The sequence below is a fragment of the Phaenicophaeus curvirostris genome, chromosome 4 (genome assembly GCF_032191515.1).
Source record: "Phaenicophaeus curvirostris isolate KB17595 chromosome 4, BPBGC_Pcur_1.0, whole genome shotgun sequence".
Lineage (NCBI taxonomy): Eukaryota > Metazoa > Chordata > Aves > Cuculiformes > Cuculidae > Phaenicophaeus > Phaenicophaeus curvirostris.
In genome coordinates this window covers 62,935,817-62,954,260 of record NC_091395.1, presented here as the reverse complement: position 1 = coordinate 62,954,260, position 18,444 = coordinate 62,935,817, and positions in this window count along the sequence as shown.

Here is an 18,444-nt window from a genome sequence, read left to right as displayed (position 1 = left end):
TGCTACAAAGCCTCTGCATTTCTGTAATCATCACAAAGAGGGCTAGGGAGGTGAAGACCTCGTATTGACTTTTGCCCACAGCCAGCGGTCAAAACAAGATGACAAGTGTATCAGTAGGGATATCTGCAATTACCTGCATGGAAAGAAAACGTCACAGGACACTTGTATATGTTGCTGCTGAACACAGGGCCACTTTGATCACTGCAGCAGAATAAATTCCATCTATTGCAGAGACTTGAGAAAATAAATACGGAAGGCAAATACTTTAAAATGATAACCTTCCAATTTGTAACTGTTCATATCAGAGTGGTATTTTTAAGCGTGGTTTTAATTTTAAGGGCTCTGCTTCTCTTACTCACAACATGTAGGTTGTTTCTCATCAAAAGTTCTCAAATCTCTAATACATTCTCCTCTTTGCTTGCAAGTCCATTTTATTTTACTTCAGCTGTTCTTTTTTGATATTGCCTTCTGGATGTCCCACACTTTAACTGGTTAAGTATAGAACACTTGATGGGCATCATGAGAAAAGGTGCAACTTTAAAAGAAGAAAGATAATTTGTAATATGCATGAAGAGTACTACATGTCTAAACTATAAATACTGATTTGCTCATTTCACTCATATACTGTAAAGGTAGCCTCTTTTTCTTTACATTTGTAACAGCAGTGTCACTTTATTTCTACCTTCTGTCTATTTTGTTATTAAATAATAGTCGCAGCTGTCACAGATGGTACTGCAGTGATCATGATTACTCAAATGAGAGGAAAAAAATCTTTGGTTTAACAAGAAAAAAGAATCAACTAAACAAATATTCTGGGAGTTTTTTATTGTGGAGAAAGTCAGCAAAGCGAGGTATACAGCGCTGGGCGCATGGCCATCCACTTTCATGCATTTATTCTGGCAGAAAAAGAGTTGCTCATTCAACGCCTATCAGCACGTGGTGGGGTGCTCTTGCCACGTGGGTCGGCCCAGGCAGTCCGTGTGGAGGAAGGGAAGCTCTCTGGCCATGGCGTGCCCGCGGTAAAGCTGGCCTCTTTCCTACTCCAGGATGAGGTAAGCGCCTGAGCTGCCGTGCTGCACGGCAAGCTTCATCTCGGTGCAGATGTTCATATTGGAGGTGGTTGTCAGTTGGAACGTGCAGGAGTGGGAGGAGGGCAGCACCGTTAGCTGGCAGTAGTGCGACTGAGGCAAATACCGCCAGGCTGTTGTCACCAGCAGTTGGACCCAGGAGGCAGTTTTCTCCACATCCAAGGAGGAGCCCGTGCAGATGGTGTGTAGGATGTACGAGTTCTCGCTCCTCCGCAGCTGTCCACCGGTGTGGTGGTGGAAGCACAAAAGATTCCCCAGCAGCTGCTCCCTGTAGCAAATGCACTCCTGCACCACGCGGATGCTGGGGTGCCTTGCTGGCAGCTTCCCGGGGGAGTCTGGCTCCAGGGAGAAAGAATGCCCGGGCGGTGGCCGCAGGAATACAACCAGGCGGTAGGCGATGCTGTTCTCATGGATGCCCCAGGCTTCACGGGCATCGTCTGTATCAATGGCTGGGTGCAACAGCGGCATGAACTTCTCCATGGCAAGCACACAGCAAACACCAATAAGTTCACACACCAGCTCCTTCAGCGCCTTGCATGTCTCGGGCAGGCCCTGATTTGGCAATGGGGTCAACGCAGCCAAAGCCACGACACTGCTGCATCCAACACTGGGGTCGTTCTTCTCCTCCCCATCGCCTTCCTCGTCCTCATCCTCGTCCTCGTCCTCATCCTCGTCCTCATCCTCGTCCTCATCCTCGTCCTCGTCCTCGTCCTCGTCCTCGTCCTCGTCCTCGTCCTCGTCCTTGTCCTCGTCCTCCTCACTGCTGGAGCTGTGCTGCTCCCTGCAGCTCTCAGAGTCATGTTTTCTTTTACTGGCCAGCCAGTAGATCACAAGGAGCAGGGCCAGGGCTCCTCCGAAAGTCTGACACCACTGCACTGAAAGGAGTGGTGCTTCCTCCGCAGCCCATCTCCTCTCAATCTCCTCCAGCAGCTGAGACGTCTCCTGATGCAGAAACTCCTCACGCTGCTTCATCCGCTCATCCGTGCTCACACTGATGTGCTGCTGGTCAGGCTTCAGCACAATCCGCGCGGCCAGCAAAGCCAGGACAAGGGCAATTGCGGCAGCCATGGCCTGGAGGAGGCAGGAGGAAAAGGGTCTGAGCAGGGCTGGGCGGGAGGGAGCACGGGGAAGGGTTTGTGAGCGCTGCAGGGATGGGAACAACGGGCTGTCCCAGGAAAGCGCCTGGGCGCTGGTGTCAACAGGCTTGAAGGAGCCACAGGCCCTGGCCGGAGACAGCATGGGGCCCGTCCTGCCCAAGCCGCCCTGATGGGCAGCCCCTGGCTGGGCTGCGCTCTGTGAAAGGGCAGGGGACACGTGAGTAGAGTCTCCCAAGGCCCAACCCTGACATCCCATGGAGCATCCCACAGAGCCACGGGCACCCGGCACATCCCCAAGGCCTCTCTGGGCCCCTGCCACCAATGGGAGCCCTGAGCACCTCTGCCCCCGGCCCCAAGGGCAGTGCCGTGCCTTGCCCTGACAGGCTAGGCTCTTGCTCTGAGTTACAAACCTCCTGGGCACCTGCCCCCTCCTCATCCAGCCCAGCCTTCCCCCTGCATGCTCCACTTGCTGATGTCCCAGGTCAGACTGTTGTGACGCTGCCTGCTGCTGTCCCTAGGGGCAGCTCCCATTGTGACCCGTCCCCTATGCTGTCACAGCCACCAGAACCTGTGGGTTCCAATGGAATTTCCTGTTTTTCCCTTTGTGCCCCTTGGTTCTTGTCCTGTCAGTGGTCACTGCTGAGAAAGTTCTGGAAAGGAGATCAATCAGAAAACTGGAAAAGAAAGGCCAAAGAGGTTAAGGAAGCGTTCTGTTTTGATACTACTTCCTTACCTCAATATGCCACCCCGCTGCTTCTGCATCCGGTGGGCAGCAACCTGTTACCTGCCCACATTCTCCAACCGTGTGCTGCTGCACAGACAAGCTCAGACGGAGGGCTGGTCAAAAGAAGCTAATTTATTGTCCACTTAGCATTGCACAAATGTCCCAGAGGGAGACATTTCTTTCCAACAGGCATCTCAGTTGCAATGCAATGGTCATCTGGACTGGCGGAGATTCCCCAAGCTCAGGTTGTGCTGAGCAGTGTCATCTCTGTGCCTCATTTGTTCAGATCTGCACCACAGACTCGGCAGGCAGTGTCTGGCACGAGCAGATTCTCTGTCCTGGTGTCCGAAATTGTCCCTGGGCTCCACCAGTGTGAAACGAAGGCAAAGTGCAGGAGGTCCCACAGATGTTTGAGGGATGGGGTGCTCGACTGGGCCCTCCACATCTGCCCCAGGGTATGCTGGGCATGGTGGGGATGCCTTGGCACACTGGAAGTCTTGTGGAGACCAGTGGGAGGTTCCTGAGGTAGTAGGTGCCAGGAAGAAATCTTCTGCAAATCTCCTTAAGGGAAATAAGTGGTCTTTCACTAAGAAGGCGATGCGTCCGACAGCCTAGCTGAAGTGTCTCTACAGAAACGCACAAATCTTGGGCAAGAAACCGGTCTTTTAAACTACCGTGCTACTAGAAAGCTGTGATCTGGTTCCATCACTGAGTCTTGGTGGGACGAATCCTATGACTGCAGTGTAAATACCTATGGCTACAGACTGTTCATAACGGACAGATGGGAAAGGAGGGATGGAGGCATTTCCCTTTAAATCAGGAAATGGATAGTGTGTGAAGAGCTGTCTTTTAAGGGTAGCTTGAAAGGCTACTCTTCAAAAGCTTGTGGGTCAGAGTGAAAGACCAAGGCAACAAAAGGAACTTTGTGGTTAGTGTCTACTACAGGCTATCTGATCAAGGAGTGCCTACCAGTGATGCCTTCTTCCTCCAGCTACAGGAGGCTTTGTGCTCGCAAACTCTCGTCATACTGGGGGACTTCAACCACCCTGACAAATGTTGGAAAAGTAGCATGGCAAGCTGCAGGCCATCCAGGAGACTCCTAGAGTGCACTGAATGTAATTTCTTAACCCAGCTAATAGACATCCCCACCTGAGGGGATGCGATACTGTACCTGACAATCACCAATATAGGTCAGCTCATCAGTGACATCAAGATCAGAGGCAGCATGGGCTGCAGGGATCATGCACTGGTGGAGTTCAGGGTCCAGAGGAGTATGGAACAGGCAAGGAGTATAGTCAGGACCCTAAATATCGGGAAAGCAGAATTCCAGCTCTTCAAGGGGTTATTTGGTAGGACTCCTGGGATATGGTCCTCAGAGGCAAGGGAGCCCAAGAGCTGGCAAATGTTCAAGCATGCTTTCCATAAAGCACAAGAGCGCTCAGTCCCCAGATGCAGGACATCAGGCATTGAAGGGAAGAGACCAGCGTGGCTGAATTGAGACATACTGCTCATAATGAAGAGCAAGATGGAACTGCACAAGCAGTGCAAGCAGGGACAGGGAACCTGGGAAGAGTATAGGGCTGCTGCCCAGTTGTATAGAGGTGAGGTCAGGAAGGCCGAGAACAGCTGGAGCTGAACTTGGTAAGGGAAGTGAAGACCAACAAGAAGGGCTTATGCAGGTATGTCAATCAGAAAAGGAAAGTTAACGAAAGCGTACCCCCACTGATGGATGAAAATGACCTTTTATCAACAGACGAGGAGAAGGCTGAGGTACCCAACAACTTTTTCGGCTTTAGTCTTCACTGAAAACAGCTCTCCTCAACCCTCCTGGGTCAGGGGGCAACAAGACAGGGACCAGGGGAATAAAGCCCTCCTGCTGTAGGGGAGGATCAGGTTTGTGATCACCTGAGGAATCTGAACACGTATAAGCCTATGGGATCTGATGAGATGCATGCCAGAGCCCTGAGGGAATTGGCTGATGTTGTTGCCAAGCCACCCTCCAAGATATGTGAGAAGTCGTGGCAGTCATGGGAAGTCGCTGGTGACTGGAAGGAGGGTGGCATTGTCCCCATTTTTAAAAATGGTAGAAAAACGACCCTGGAAACTACCGACCTGTCAGCCTCTGTGCCTGGGAAGATCATGAAACAGGTCCTCCTAGAAGGCATTATTCTAAGGCTTCAGGGTATTATTTATGATCATTCCTATAATTTTGTCTGGAACACATTACCTCGACTTCACATCAGATGATAAATAAATATTTTCTGTCTGTAGACATATGAAACTCGGTCTCTACACTTCATCCATTGAAGTTTAAACAAATACCCTTTCACATGTTGCAAGCACTTTTACCTGCAGAATGATAACATTTCCTTTGATTAAAGCTTGGCCATCTTGCAGATCATTGATTAATAAGAATAAAGTGTGACAAGATTTTTAAGGAAGGAGTGTATGTTGAATGGATCTCAGATTTTGCAAAACACTTAAATTTTTCCTTCCTTATAAGGAATAGTTTTCAGGTGAAAGATGGATATTAAATCAATCATTTTTTTTGAAGAAATATTATTTAATTCACTGTGATGCATGTCTTGACATAAATACAACCTTGTTTAACGCTCACTAATTCTTCTGCTAAATCCAATACCCTCACAAGCCGGCCACAAGGTTTTTGTATTATCATTTCTTAAGTCCAGAAACATTGCTCTTTTCATCTGATCATCCTCTTTGCCCCTTTTACATTTACATTTGCCCCATCTCCACGTACATTTGGGACTGGCTGTCTCAGTAATGCTCCATGGCCTTCTGAGACGCAGCTTTTGTTGGCCCAGAAATCCTTCAGACTGACTAATGGATGAGCACACACTAGGCTAAGGGTGTTACAATGACCTACTGGCAGAAACAGTAGGTGCTAACTTTTCATCTTTTTTAATAGTTGGCCTTGATTAAACTGCTGAAAGAGAGGCTGGTAATTCTTGATGTTTCTACAAAAGGGTCCTCTTGAGAATTCAGGGCACTTCATTCCTTTGCTGAATTGTGTACAGCCGCGTTTTTTGAGGCTAACAAACAGACATGTATTTCACTACTGCGTGCACAAGGATTCTCCAAAAATCACCTAGAGATTCACTACATGTAAATCCAGAAAGGATCAGTAGATAGTCTTACTATCACAGGCCAATTGTACATCATGTTTACAAGGACCTCAAGGACTTGTTTATGACAGAAGCATAGTTCACACAAAGGTATCGAATCTTGATGAAAATACTGAACCACTGGAAAAAATGCACCTCTCCTGTGAATGATCTGCGGTAATGGAAGCCCGTAGTAAAAATCTGTGTTGTATTTTTCACTTTAATTTGCCTAGTTTCTGCATTCAGCCAGCCAGGCCAGACATGAGGCTGCTCCTCTGCCTTGAAAACGTCCATGTTGAAGAGGGGGGAAGAGGCGTGGCAACAGGCGCTCCACCCTTCCCTCCCCCTTTCTTCTGCCTGAGAGAACTCGGTGTCCTGAGTGCGTGGCTACAGCAGGGGGAGGAGGAGTGGCAGCCAGTGCTCCCCAAAGACAAACTTCTCTGGTTGTCTTAAGCATTGTCTGAGGGCTGGCTGTCTGCACACTTGTCTGTGGCACTGGCGACAAGGGATCTGCTCCAGAAGGGAGACTCTGAGAACTGCAGTGAGCAGCAGAGCTCCAGCGGTGAGGAGAATAAGGCCGAGGTTCAACAAAGGCAACCACAAGGAGCAAGAATACTCCAGTGTTACAGGAACTTTGGATCTGCTCCATGTGATCTACTGGATGGCCAGCAAAAGGAAACATGACTCTGAGAGCTGCAGTGAGCAGCACAGCTGCAGCAGTGAGGAGGGTGAGGCTGAGGTTCAGCAGGGCAACCACGAGCAGAAGGAATACTCCAGTGTTACACACAATGGTCTCATGGCCGAGGATGAGGAGGATCAGGCCGATTTCGACCTCGGAGATCTGCAGCTTTGCACTCGTGTCCTGGTGCTCACAAGCTTTTCCACCTCTGCCTGTCAACCTGCAGACGTTGCCTTTCTCTCACATTGCTGGAGCCCAGGGATAATTTTGGACAGCGGGACAGAGAATCTGCTCGTGCCAGACACTGCCTGCCGAGTCTGTGGTGCAGATCTGAACAAAAGAGGCACAGAGATGACACTGCGCAGCACTAAATACACTTAGAACTAATATTCTAGGAGTTTTTTATTGTGGAGTAAAGTCAGCAAAGCAAGGTATACAGCGCTGGGCGCATGGCTGAGGTTGGAACGCATCTAACCAGAGGTGCAACTGGCCCAGGTTCCATCCTCTTTTATGCATTTATTTTGGCACAAAAAGAGTTGCTCATTCAACACCTATCAGCACGTGGCGGGGTGCTCTTGCCACGTGGGTCGGCCCAGGCAGTCCGCATGGAGGAAGGGAAGCTCTCTGGTCGTGGCGTGCCAGCGGTAAAGCTGGCCTCTTTCCTACTCCAGGATGAGGTAAGCACCTGAGCTGCCATGCTGCACTGCAAGCTTCATCTCAGTGCAGATGTTCATCTCGGAGGTGCTTGTCAGCTGGAACATGCAGGAGTGGGAGGAGGGCAGCTCCGTTAGCTGCCGGTGGTGCGACTGAGGCAAATACCGCCAGGCTGATGTCACCAGCATTTGGACCCAGGAGGCGGTTTTTTCCACGTCTAAGTAGGAGCCCGTGCAGAGGGTGTGTAGGATGTACGAGTTCTCGCTCCTGCGCAGCTGTCCACCGGTGTGGTGGAGAAAGCACAAAAGATCCCCCAGCAGCTGCTCCCTGTAGCAAATGCACTCCTGCACCACGCGGATGCTGGGGTGCCGTGCTGGCAGCTTCCCGGGGGAGTCTGGCTCCAGGGTGAAAGAATGCCCGGGCGCTGGCCGCAGGAATATAACCAGGCGGTAGGCGATGCTGTTCTCATGGGTGCTCCACGCTTCACAGGCATTGTCTGTATCAATGGCTGGGTACAACAGTGGCATGAAACTCTTCATGGAAAGCACACGGCAAACACCAATAAGTTCACGCACCAGCTCCTTCAGCGCCTTGCATGTCTCGGGCAGGCCCTCATTTGGCAATGGGGTCAACGCAGCCAAAGCCATGACACTGTTGCATCGACACTGGGGTCGTTCTTCTCCTCGTCACCTTCCTCCTCCTCGTCCTCATCCTTATCCTCGTCCTTGTCCTCGTCCTCATCCACGTCCTCCTCGCTGCTGGAGCTGTGCTGCTCCCTGCAGCTCTGAGAGTCCCGTTTTCTTTTACTGGCCAGCCAGTAGATCACAAGGAGCAGGGCCAGGGCTCCACCGAAAGTCTGACACCACTGCACTGAAAGGAGCGGGGCTTCCTCCGCAGCCCATCTCCTCTCAATCTCCTCCAGCAGCCGAGAAGTCTCCTGACACAGAAACTCCTCATGCTGCTTCATCCGCTCATCCGTGGTCGCACTGATGTGCTGCTGGTCAGGCTTCGGCACAATCCACGCGGCCAGACGAGCCAGGACAAGGGCAATTGCGGCAGCTATGGCCTGGAGGAGGCAGGAGGAAACGGGTCTGAGCAGGGCTGGGTGGGAGGGAGGCCCAGTCGGCACTCCTGCCCTTGGGCTGTGGTGCTGCTTGTTTCTATCCTGCACTTGCCCTGTGGCCTTGCTGAGCTGCCCCAGGCTGCCCTCCCGTGCTGGAGTGAGCACGGGCACAACCCCGGTCAGGGTCTGGCTGTGCCAGGGACAGCCGCCCTCAGGGCCTGCCTACCTGCTCTGTGCCTGCTCAGCTTTGCTGCTGGCTGCTTTCTCTTCTAGTGCTTGCAGCTCAGCTTCCACCTCACGGTTGCTCTCGTGCTGCGTATTCTTCCCCGAGCGCAGACCTGGCTCTGCGTGCCGCAGGGTGCTCGGGGCTGGGGGCTGCTCTGCTGCTGCCTGGGCTACTTGAGACAGTGAGACCGGGCCAGCATTGCCACCTCCTTCCCTGTCCGAGGGCTTCTGTGGGAAGTGGAGCAGGACTCAGTTTTGGGGCACCTGCTGTCATGGATCCTGTGCTCCCCCTGGCTGCTTCCCTCTAGGCTCGGGGAGCTGCCTCTCCACCCTCTCAGAACTGTGCAGAGAAATACTGGCTGCCCTGTGCCCAGGCCCTGTGGTGTCTGCCAGCTCCTGCCTGGCCCCGTGCACCGGGGCCAATGCTGACCAGTTTGAGCAGCTCTGTGTGCTCATTCAGGACTTTTTAGCTGGTGGCAGAATGGCTGCGGGGAGGCTATGTAGGGGCTGTCCTCTGTCTGCAGTGCTTCATCTTCCTGGGCCTGTGGAGTGGTGCTTCCCTGGCCTGTAGGTACCCAGCATGATGCGGGACCCTGTGATCACCCAGTGTTCACACAAAGGTATCGAATCTTGATGAAAATACTGAACCACTGGAAAAAATGCACCTCTCCTGTGAATGATCTGCGGTAATGGAAGCCCGTAGTAAAAATCTGTGTTGTATTTTTCACTTTAATTTGCCTAGTTTCTGCATTCAGCCAGCCAGGCCAGACATGAGGCTGCTCCTCTGCCTTGAAAACGTCCATGTTGAAGAGGGGGGAAGAGGCGTGGCAACAGGCGCTCCACCCTTCCCTCCCCCTTTCTTCTGCCTGAGAGAACTCGGTGTCCTGAGTGCGTGGCTACAGCAGGGGGAGGAGGAGTGGCAGCCAGTGCTCCCCAAAGACAAACTTCTCTGGTTGTCTTAAGCATTGTCTGAGGGCTGGCTGTCTGCACACTTGTCTGTGGCACTGGCGACAAGGGATCTGCTCCAGAAGGGAGACTGTGAGAACTGCAGTGAGCAGCAGAGCTCCAGCGGTGAGGAGAACAAGGCCTAGGTTCAACAAAGGCAACCACAAGGAGCAGGAATACTCCAGTGTTACAGGAACTTTGGATCTGCTCCATGTGATCTACTGGATGGCCAGCAAAAGGAAACGTGACTCTGAGAGCTGCAGTGAGCAGCACAGCTGCAGCAGTGAGGAGGGTGAGGCTGAGGTTCAGCAGGGCAACCACGAGCAGAAGGAATACTCCAGTGTTACACACAATGGTCTCATGGCCGAGGATGAGGAGGATCAGGCCGATTTCGACCTCGGAGATCTGCAGCTCTGCACTCGTGTCCTGGTGCTCACAAGCTTTCCCACCTCTGCCTGTCAACCTGCAGACCTTGCCTTTCTCTCACATTGCTGGAGCCCAGGGATAATTTTGGACAGCGGGACAGAGAATCTGCTCGTGCCAGACACTGCCTGCCGAGTCTGTGGTGCAGATCTGAACAAAAGAGGCACAGAGATGACACTGCGCAGCACAACCTGAGCTTGGGGAATCTTCACCAGTCCAGATGACCATTGTATTGCAACTGGGACTCCTGTTACCAGCTGTAACAGGATGGGACCAGCCACCCCTTCGGCAAGAAATGTCTCCCTCCGGGACCCTTCTGTATTGCAGAGCTGACAATGAATTAGCTTCTTTTAATCAGCCCCCTGTCTGAGAGTGTCTGTGCAGCAGCACACGGTCGGGGAACGTGGGCAGGTAGCCGGTGTGTGCCTGCTGGATGCCGAAGTAGCAGGGTAGTAATTTTGAGGTAAGGAAGCAGTATCAAAACTGAACGCTTCCTTAACGCCTCTTTCGTTTCTTTTCCAGTCTTCTGCTCGTCTTGCACTGCAAGGGGAAGATGCCTCTGTGTGTGTGATGGGAGGGAACGAGGGCAAGGGAGCCAGAACTTTCTCAGCAGTGACCACTGACAGGACAAGAACCAAGGGGCACAAAGGGAAAAACATGAAATTCCATTGGAACCCACAGGTTCTGGCGGCTGGGACAGGGTAGGGGACGGGTCACAATGGGAGCCGCCCCTAGGGCAGCAGCAGGCAGCTTCACAACAGTCTGACCTGGGAGATCAGCAAGTGGAGCATGCAGGGGGAAGGCTGGGCTGGATGAGGAGGGGGCAGGTGCCCAGGAGGTTTGTAACTCAGAGCAAGAGCCCAGCCCGTCAGGGCAAGGCACGGCACTGCCCTTGGGGCCGGGGGCAGAGGTGCTCAGGGCTCCCAGTGGTGGCAGGGGCCCAGAGAGGCCTTGGGGATGTGCCGGGTGCCCGTGGCTCCGTGGGATGCTCCATGGGATGTCAGGGTTGGGCCTTGGGAGACTCTACTCGCGTGTCCCCTGCCCTTTCACAGAGCGCAGCCCAGCCAGGGGCTGCCCATCAGGGCGGCTTGGGCAGGACGGGCCCCATGCTGTCTCCGGCCAGGGCCTGTGGCTCCTTCAAGCCTGTTGACACCAGTGCCCAGGCGCTTTCCTGGGACAGCCCGTCGTTCCCATCCCTGCAGCGCTCACAAGCCCTGCCCCGTGCTCCCTCCCACCCAGCCCTGCTCAGACCCTTTTCCTCCCGCCTCCTCCAGGCCATGGCTGCCGCAATTGCCCTCGTCCTGGCTGTGCTGGCTGCCCAGTGTGGGATGAAGCCTGAGTGGCACATCGATGAGGATACCGATGAGCGGATGCAGCAGTGTGAGGAGTTTCTGCACCAGGAGACGAATCGGCTGCTGCAGGGGACTGAGAGGAGCAGGGCTGCGGAGGAAGCCCCGCTCCTTGCAATGAGGCAGTATCAGACATTTGCAGGAGCTCCGGTCCTGCTCCTTCTGGCCTACTGGATGGCCAATAAAGGAAAATGCGACTCTGAGAGCTGCAGTGAGCAGCACAGCTCCAGCAGCGAGGAGGACGACGATGAGGCTCAGGAAGGCAGGGAGGTGGACGATGATCAGGTTCAGGAAGGCAACCAGGAGGAGAAGGAAGACCCCAGTGTTACACACAAGGGTCTCATGGCTTTGGCTGCATCGACCCCGTGGCTAAATCAGGGCCTGCTGGACAGATGCAAGGCACTGAAGGATCTGGTGGGTGACCTTCTTGCTGTCTGCCGTGTGCTCAGCAAGAGAAGTTTCATGCCACTGTTGTACCCAGCCACTGAGACAGACGATGCCTGTGAAGCCTGGAGCGTCCATGAGAACAGCATCACATTGCCTACCGTCTCGTTATATTCCAGCGGCCAGCGCCCGGGCATTCTTTCTCCCTGGAGTCAGACTCCCCGGGGAAGCTGCCAGCAAGGCACCCCAGCATCCGCGTGGTGCAGGAGTGCATTTGCTACAGGGAGCAGCTGCTGGGGGATCTTTTGTGCTTTCTCCACCACACCGACGGACAGCTGAGGAGGGACACACGGTCTGAGGAGGCAGCACACGGTCAGGGAACGTTGGCATGTTTCCGGCAGGAAAAGCTTGTGAGTACCAGGGTACGGGTGTAGAGCCGCAGACCTCTGAGGTGGGAATTGTCGTGCCGCGTGTGCCTGCTGTAGGCCTAAAAAGCAGCATCTCAACAAGAGTGCAGCTCTCTGGCCGTGGCGTGCCAGCGGTAAAGCTGGCCTCTGCCTACTCCAGGATGAGGTAAGCGCCTGAGCTGCCGTGCTGCACTGCAAGCTTCATCTCGGTGCAGATGTTCATCTCGGAGGTGCTTGTCAGCTGGAACGTGCAAGACTGGGACGAGGGCAGCACCGTTAGCTGGCAGTAGTGCAACTGAGGCAAGTTCTGCCTGGCTGATGCCACCAGCAGTTGGACCCAGCAGGCGGTTTTCTCCACATCTAAGTAGGAGCCTCTGCACAGGGTCTGTTGGATGTACGAGCTCTCACCCCTCTGCAGCTGTCCATCGGTGTGGACTCAGAGCTTTGACACAAACCCAGAACTTGTAACTTGTTGTGCAATTATTATTTTGGGATAAAAAGTGACACTAACTAGGGTCTTTTCTTCAAAAGTGAAGTTCAACCCTACAAAGGATGCTACAAAGCCTCTGCATTTCTGTAATCATCACAAAGAGGGCTAGGGAGGTGAAGACCTCGTATTGACTTTTGCCCACAGCCAGCGGTCAAAACAAGATGACAAGTGTATCAGTAGGGATATCTGCAATTACCTGCATGGAAAGAAAACGTCACAGGACACTTGTATATGTTGCTGCTGAACACAGGGCCACTTTGATCACTGCAGCAGAATAAATTCCATCTATTGCAGAGACTTGAGAAAATAAATACGGAAGGCAAATACTTTAAAATGATAACCTTCCAATTTGTAACTGTTCATATCAGAGTGGTATTTTTAAGCGTGGTTTTAATTTTAAGGGCTCTGCTTCTCTTACTCACAACATGTAGGTTGTTTCTCATCAAAAGTTCTCAAATCTCTAATACATTCTCCTCTTTGCTTGCAAGTCCATTTTATTTTACTTCAGCTGTTCTTTTTTGATATTGCCTTCTGGATGTCCCACACTTTAACTGGTTAAGTATAGAACACTTGATGGGCATCATGAGAAAAGGTGCAACTTTAAAAGAAGAAAGATAATTTGTAATATGCATGAAGAGTACTACATGTCTAAACTATAAATACTGATTTGCTCATTTCACTCATATACTGTAAAGGTAGCCTCTTTTTCTTTACATTTGTAACAGCAGTGTCACTTTATTTCTACCTTCTGTCTATTTTGTTATTAAATAATAGTCGCAGCTGTCACAGATGGTACTGCAGTGATCATGATTACTCAAATGAGAGGAAAAAAATCTTTGGTTTAACAAGAAAAAAGAATCAACTAAACAAATATTCTGGGAGTTTTTTATTGTGGAGAAAGTCAGCAAAGCGAGGTATACAGCGCTGGGCGCATGGCCATCCACTTTCATGCATTTATTCTGGCAGAAAAAGAGTTGCTCATTCAACGCCTATCAGCACGTGGTGGGGTGCTCTTGCCACGTGGGTCGGCCCAGGCAGTCCGTGTGGAGGAAGGGAAGCTCTCTGGCCATGGCGTGCCCGCGGTAAAGCTGGCCTCTTTCCTACTCCAGGATGAGGTAAGCGCCTGAGCTGCCGTGCTGCACGGCAAGCTTCATCTCGGTGCAGATGTTCATATTGGAGGTGGTTGTCAGTTGGAACGTGCAGGAGTGGGAGGAGGGCAGCACCGTTAGCTGGCAGTAGTGCGACTGAGGCAAATACCGCCAGGCTGTTGTCACCAGCAGTTGGACCCAGGAGGCAGTTTTCTCCACATCCAAGGAGGAGCCCGTGCAGATGGTGTGTAGGATGTACGAGTTCTCGCTCCTCCGCAGCTGTCCACCGGTGTGGTGGTGGAAGCACAAAAGATTCCCCAGCAGCTGCTCCCTGTAGCAAATGCACTCCTGCACCACGCGGATGCTGGGGTGCCTTGCTGGCAGCTTCCCGGGGGAGTCTGGCTCCAGGGAGAAAGAATGCCCGGGCGGTGGCCGCAGGAATACAACCAGGCGGTAGGCGATGCTGTTCTCATGGATGCCCCAGGCTTCACGGGCATCGTCTGTATCAATGGCTGGGTGCAACAGCGGCATGAACTTCTCCATGGCAAGCACACGGCAAACACCAATAAGTTCACACACCAGCTCCTTCAGCGCCTTGCATGTCTCGGGCAGGCCCTGATTTGGCAATGGGGTCAACGCAGCCAAAGCCACGACACTGCTGCATCCAACACTGGGGTCGTTCTTCTCCTCCCCATCGCCTTCCTCGTCCTCATCCTCGTCCTCGTCCTCATCCTCGTCCTCATCCTCGTCCTCATCCTCGTCCTCGTCCTCGTCCTCGTCCTCGTCCTCGTCCTCGTCCTCGTCCTTGTCCTCGTCCTCCTCACTGCTGGAGCTGTGCTGCTCCCTGCAGCTCTCAGAGTCATGTTTTCTTTTACTGGCCAGCCAGTAGATCACAAGGAGCAGGGCCAGGGCTCCTCCGAAAGTCTGACACCACTGCACTGAAAGGAGTGGTGCTTCCTCCGCAGCCCATCTCCTCTCAATCTCCTCCAGCAGCTGAGACGTCTCCTGATGCAGAAACTCCTCACGCTGCTTCATCCGCTCATCCGTGCTCACACTGATGTGCTGCTGGTCAGGCTTCAGCACAATCCGCGCGGCCAGCAAAGCCAGGACAAGGGCAATTGCGGCAGCCATGGCCTGGAGGAGGCAGGAGGAAAAGGGTCTGAGCAGGGCTGGGCGGGAGGGAGCACGGGGAAGGGTTTGTGAGCGCTGCAGGGATGGGAACAACGGGCTGTCCCAGGAAAGCGCCTGGGCGCTGGTGTCAACAGGCTTGAAGGAGCCACAGGCCCTGGCCGGAGACAGCATGGGGCCCGTCCTGCCCAAGCCGCCCTGATGGGCAGCCCCTGGCTGGGCTGCGCTCTGTGAAAGGGCAGGGGACACGTGAGTAGAGTCTCCCAAGGCCCAACCCTGACATCCCATGGAGCATCCCACAGAGCCACGGGCACCCGGCACATCCCCAAGGCCTCTCTGGGCCCCTGCCACCAATGGGAGCCCTGAGCACCTCTGCCCCCGGCCCCAAGGGCAGTGCCGTGCCTTGCCCTGACAGGCTAGGCTCTTGCTCTGAGTTACAAACCTCCTGGGCACCTGCCCCCTCCTCATCCAGCCCAGCCTTCCCCCTGCATGCTCCACTTGCTGATGTCCCAGGTCAGACTGTTGTGACGCTGCCTGCTGCTGTCCCTAGGGGCAGCTCCCATTGTGACCCGTCCCCTATGCTGTCACAGCCACCAGAACCTGTGGGTTCCAATGGAATTTCCTGTTTTTCCCTTTGTGCCCCTTGGTTCTTGTCCTGTCAGTGGTCACTGCTGAGAAAGTTCTGGAAAGGAGATCAATCAGAAAACTGGAAAAGAAAGGCCAAAGAGGTTAAGGAAGCGTTCTGTTTTGATACTACTTCCTTACCTCAATATGCCACCCCGCTGCTTCTGCATCCGGTGGGCAGCAACCTGTTACCTGCCCACATTCTCCAACCGTGTGCTGCTGCACAGACAAGCTCAGACGGAGGGCTGGTCAAAAGAAGCTAATTTATTGTCCACTTAGCATTGCACAAATGTCCCAGAGGGAGACATTTCTTTCCAACAGGCATCTCAGTTGCAATGCAATGGTCATCTGGACTGGCGGAGATTCCCCAAGCTCAGGTTGTGCTGAGCAGTGTCATCTCTGTGCCTCATTTGTTCAGATCTGCACCACAGACTCGGCAGGCAGTGTCTGGCACGAGCAGATTCTCTGTCCTGGTGTCCGAAATTGTCCCTGGGCTCCACCAGTGTGAAACGAAGGCAAAGTGCAGGAGGTCCCACAGATGTTTGAGGGATGGGGTGCTCGACTGGGCCCTCCACATCTGCCCCAGGGTATGCTGGGCATGGTGGGGATGCCTTGGCACACTGGAAGTCTTGTGGAGACCAGTGGGAGGTTCCTGAGGTAGTAGGTGCCAGGAAGAAATCTTCTGCAAATCTCCTTAAGGGAAATAAGTGGTCTTTCACTAAGAAGGCGATGCGTCCGACAGCCTAGCTGAAGTGTCTCTACAGAAACGCACAAATCTTGGGCAAGAAACCGGTCTTTTAAACTACCGTGCTACTAGAAAGCTGTGATCTGGTTCCATCACTGAGTCTTGGTGGGACGAATCCTATGACTGCAGTGTAAATACCTATGGCTACAGACTGTTCATAACGGACAGATGGGAAAGGAGGGATGGAGGCATTTCCCTTTAAATCAGGAAATGGATAGTGTGTGAAGAGCTGTCTTTTAAGGGTAGCTTGAAAGGCTACTCTTCAAAAGCTTGTGGGTCAGAGTGAAAGACCAAGGCAACAAAAGGAACTTTGTGGTTAGTGTCTACTACAGGCTATCTGATCAAGGAGTGCCTACCAGTGATGCCTTCTTCCTCCAGCTACAGGAGGCTTTGTGCTCGCAAACTCTCGTCATACTGGGGGACTTCAACCACCCTGACAAATGTTGGAAAAGTAGCATGGCAAGCTGCAGGCCATCCAGGAGACTCCTAGAGTGCACTGAATGTAATTTCTTAACCCAGCTAATAGACATCCCCACCTGAGGGGATGCGATACTGTACCTGACAATCACCAATATAGGTCAGCTCATCAGTGACATCAAGATCAGAGGCAGCATGGGCTGCAGGGATCATGCACTGGTGGAGTTCAGGGTCCAGAGGAGTATGGAACAGGCAAGGAGTATAGTCAGGACCCTAAATATCGGGAAAGCAGAATTCCAGCTCTTCAAGGGGTTATTTGGTAGGACTCCTGGGATATGGTCCTCAGAGGCAAGGGAGCCCAAGAGCTGGCAAATGTTCAAGCATGCTTTCCATAAAGCACAAGAGCGCTCAGTCCCCAGATGCAGGACATCAGGCATTGAAGGGAAGAGACCAGCGTGGCTGAATTGAGACATACTGCTCATAATGAAGAGCAAGATGGAACTGCACAAGCAGTGCAAGCAGGGACAGGGAACCTGGGAAGAGTATAGGGCTGCTGCCCAGTTGTATAGAGGTGAGGTCAGGAAGGCCGAGAACAGCTGGAGCTGAACTTGGTAAGGGAAGTGAAGACCAACAAGAAGGGCTTATGCAGGTATGTCAATCAGAAAAGGAAAGTTAACGAAAGCGTACCCCCACTGATGGATGAAAATGACCTTTTATCAACAGACGAGGAGAAGGCTGAGGTACCCAACAACTTTTTCGGCTTTAGTCTTCACTGAAAACAGCTCTCCTCAACCCTCCTGGGTCAGGGGGCAACAAGACAGGGACCAGGGGAATAAAGCCCTCCTGCTGTAGGGGAGGATCAGGTTTGTGATCACCTGAGGAATCTGAACACGTATAAGCCTATGGGATCTGATGAGATGCATGCCAGAGCCCTGAGGGAATTGGCTGATGTTGTTGCCAAGCCACCCTCCAAGATATGTGAGAAGTCGTGGCAGTCATGGGAAGTCGCTGGTGACTGGAAGGAGGGTGGCATTGTCCCCATTTTTAAAAATGGTAGAAAAACGACCCTGGAAACTACCGACCTGTCAGCCTCTGTGCCTGGGAAGATCATGAAACAGGTCCTCCTAGAAGGCATTATTCTAAGGCTTCAGGGTATTATTTATGATCATTCCTATAATTTTGTCTGGAACACATTACCTCGACTTCACATCAGATGATAAATAAATATTTTCTGTCTGTAGACATATGAAACTCGGTCTCTACACTTCATCCATTGAAGTTTAAACAAATACCCTTTCACATGTTGCAAGCACTTTTACCTGCAGAATGATAACATTTCCTTTGATTAAAGCTTGGCCATCTTGCAGATCATTGATTAATAAGAATAAAGTGTGACAAGATTTTTAAGGAAGGAGTGTATGTTGAATGGATCTCAGATTTTGCAAAACACTTAAATTTTTCCTTCCTTATAAGGAATAGTTTTCAGGTGAAAGATGGATATTAAATCAATCATTTTTTTTGAAGAAATATTATTTAATTCACTGTGATGCATGTCTTGACATAAATACAACCTTGTTTAACGCTCACTAATTCTTCTGCTAAATCCAATACCCTCACAAGCCGGCCACAAGGTTTTTGTATTATCATTTCTTAAGTCCAGAAACATTGCTCTTTTCATCTGATCATCCTCTTTGCCCCTTTTACATTTACATTTGCCCCATCTCCACGTACATTTGGGACTGGCTGTCTCAGTAATGCTCCATGGCCTTCTGAGACGCAGCTTTTGTTG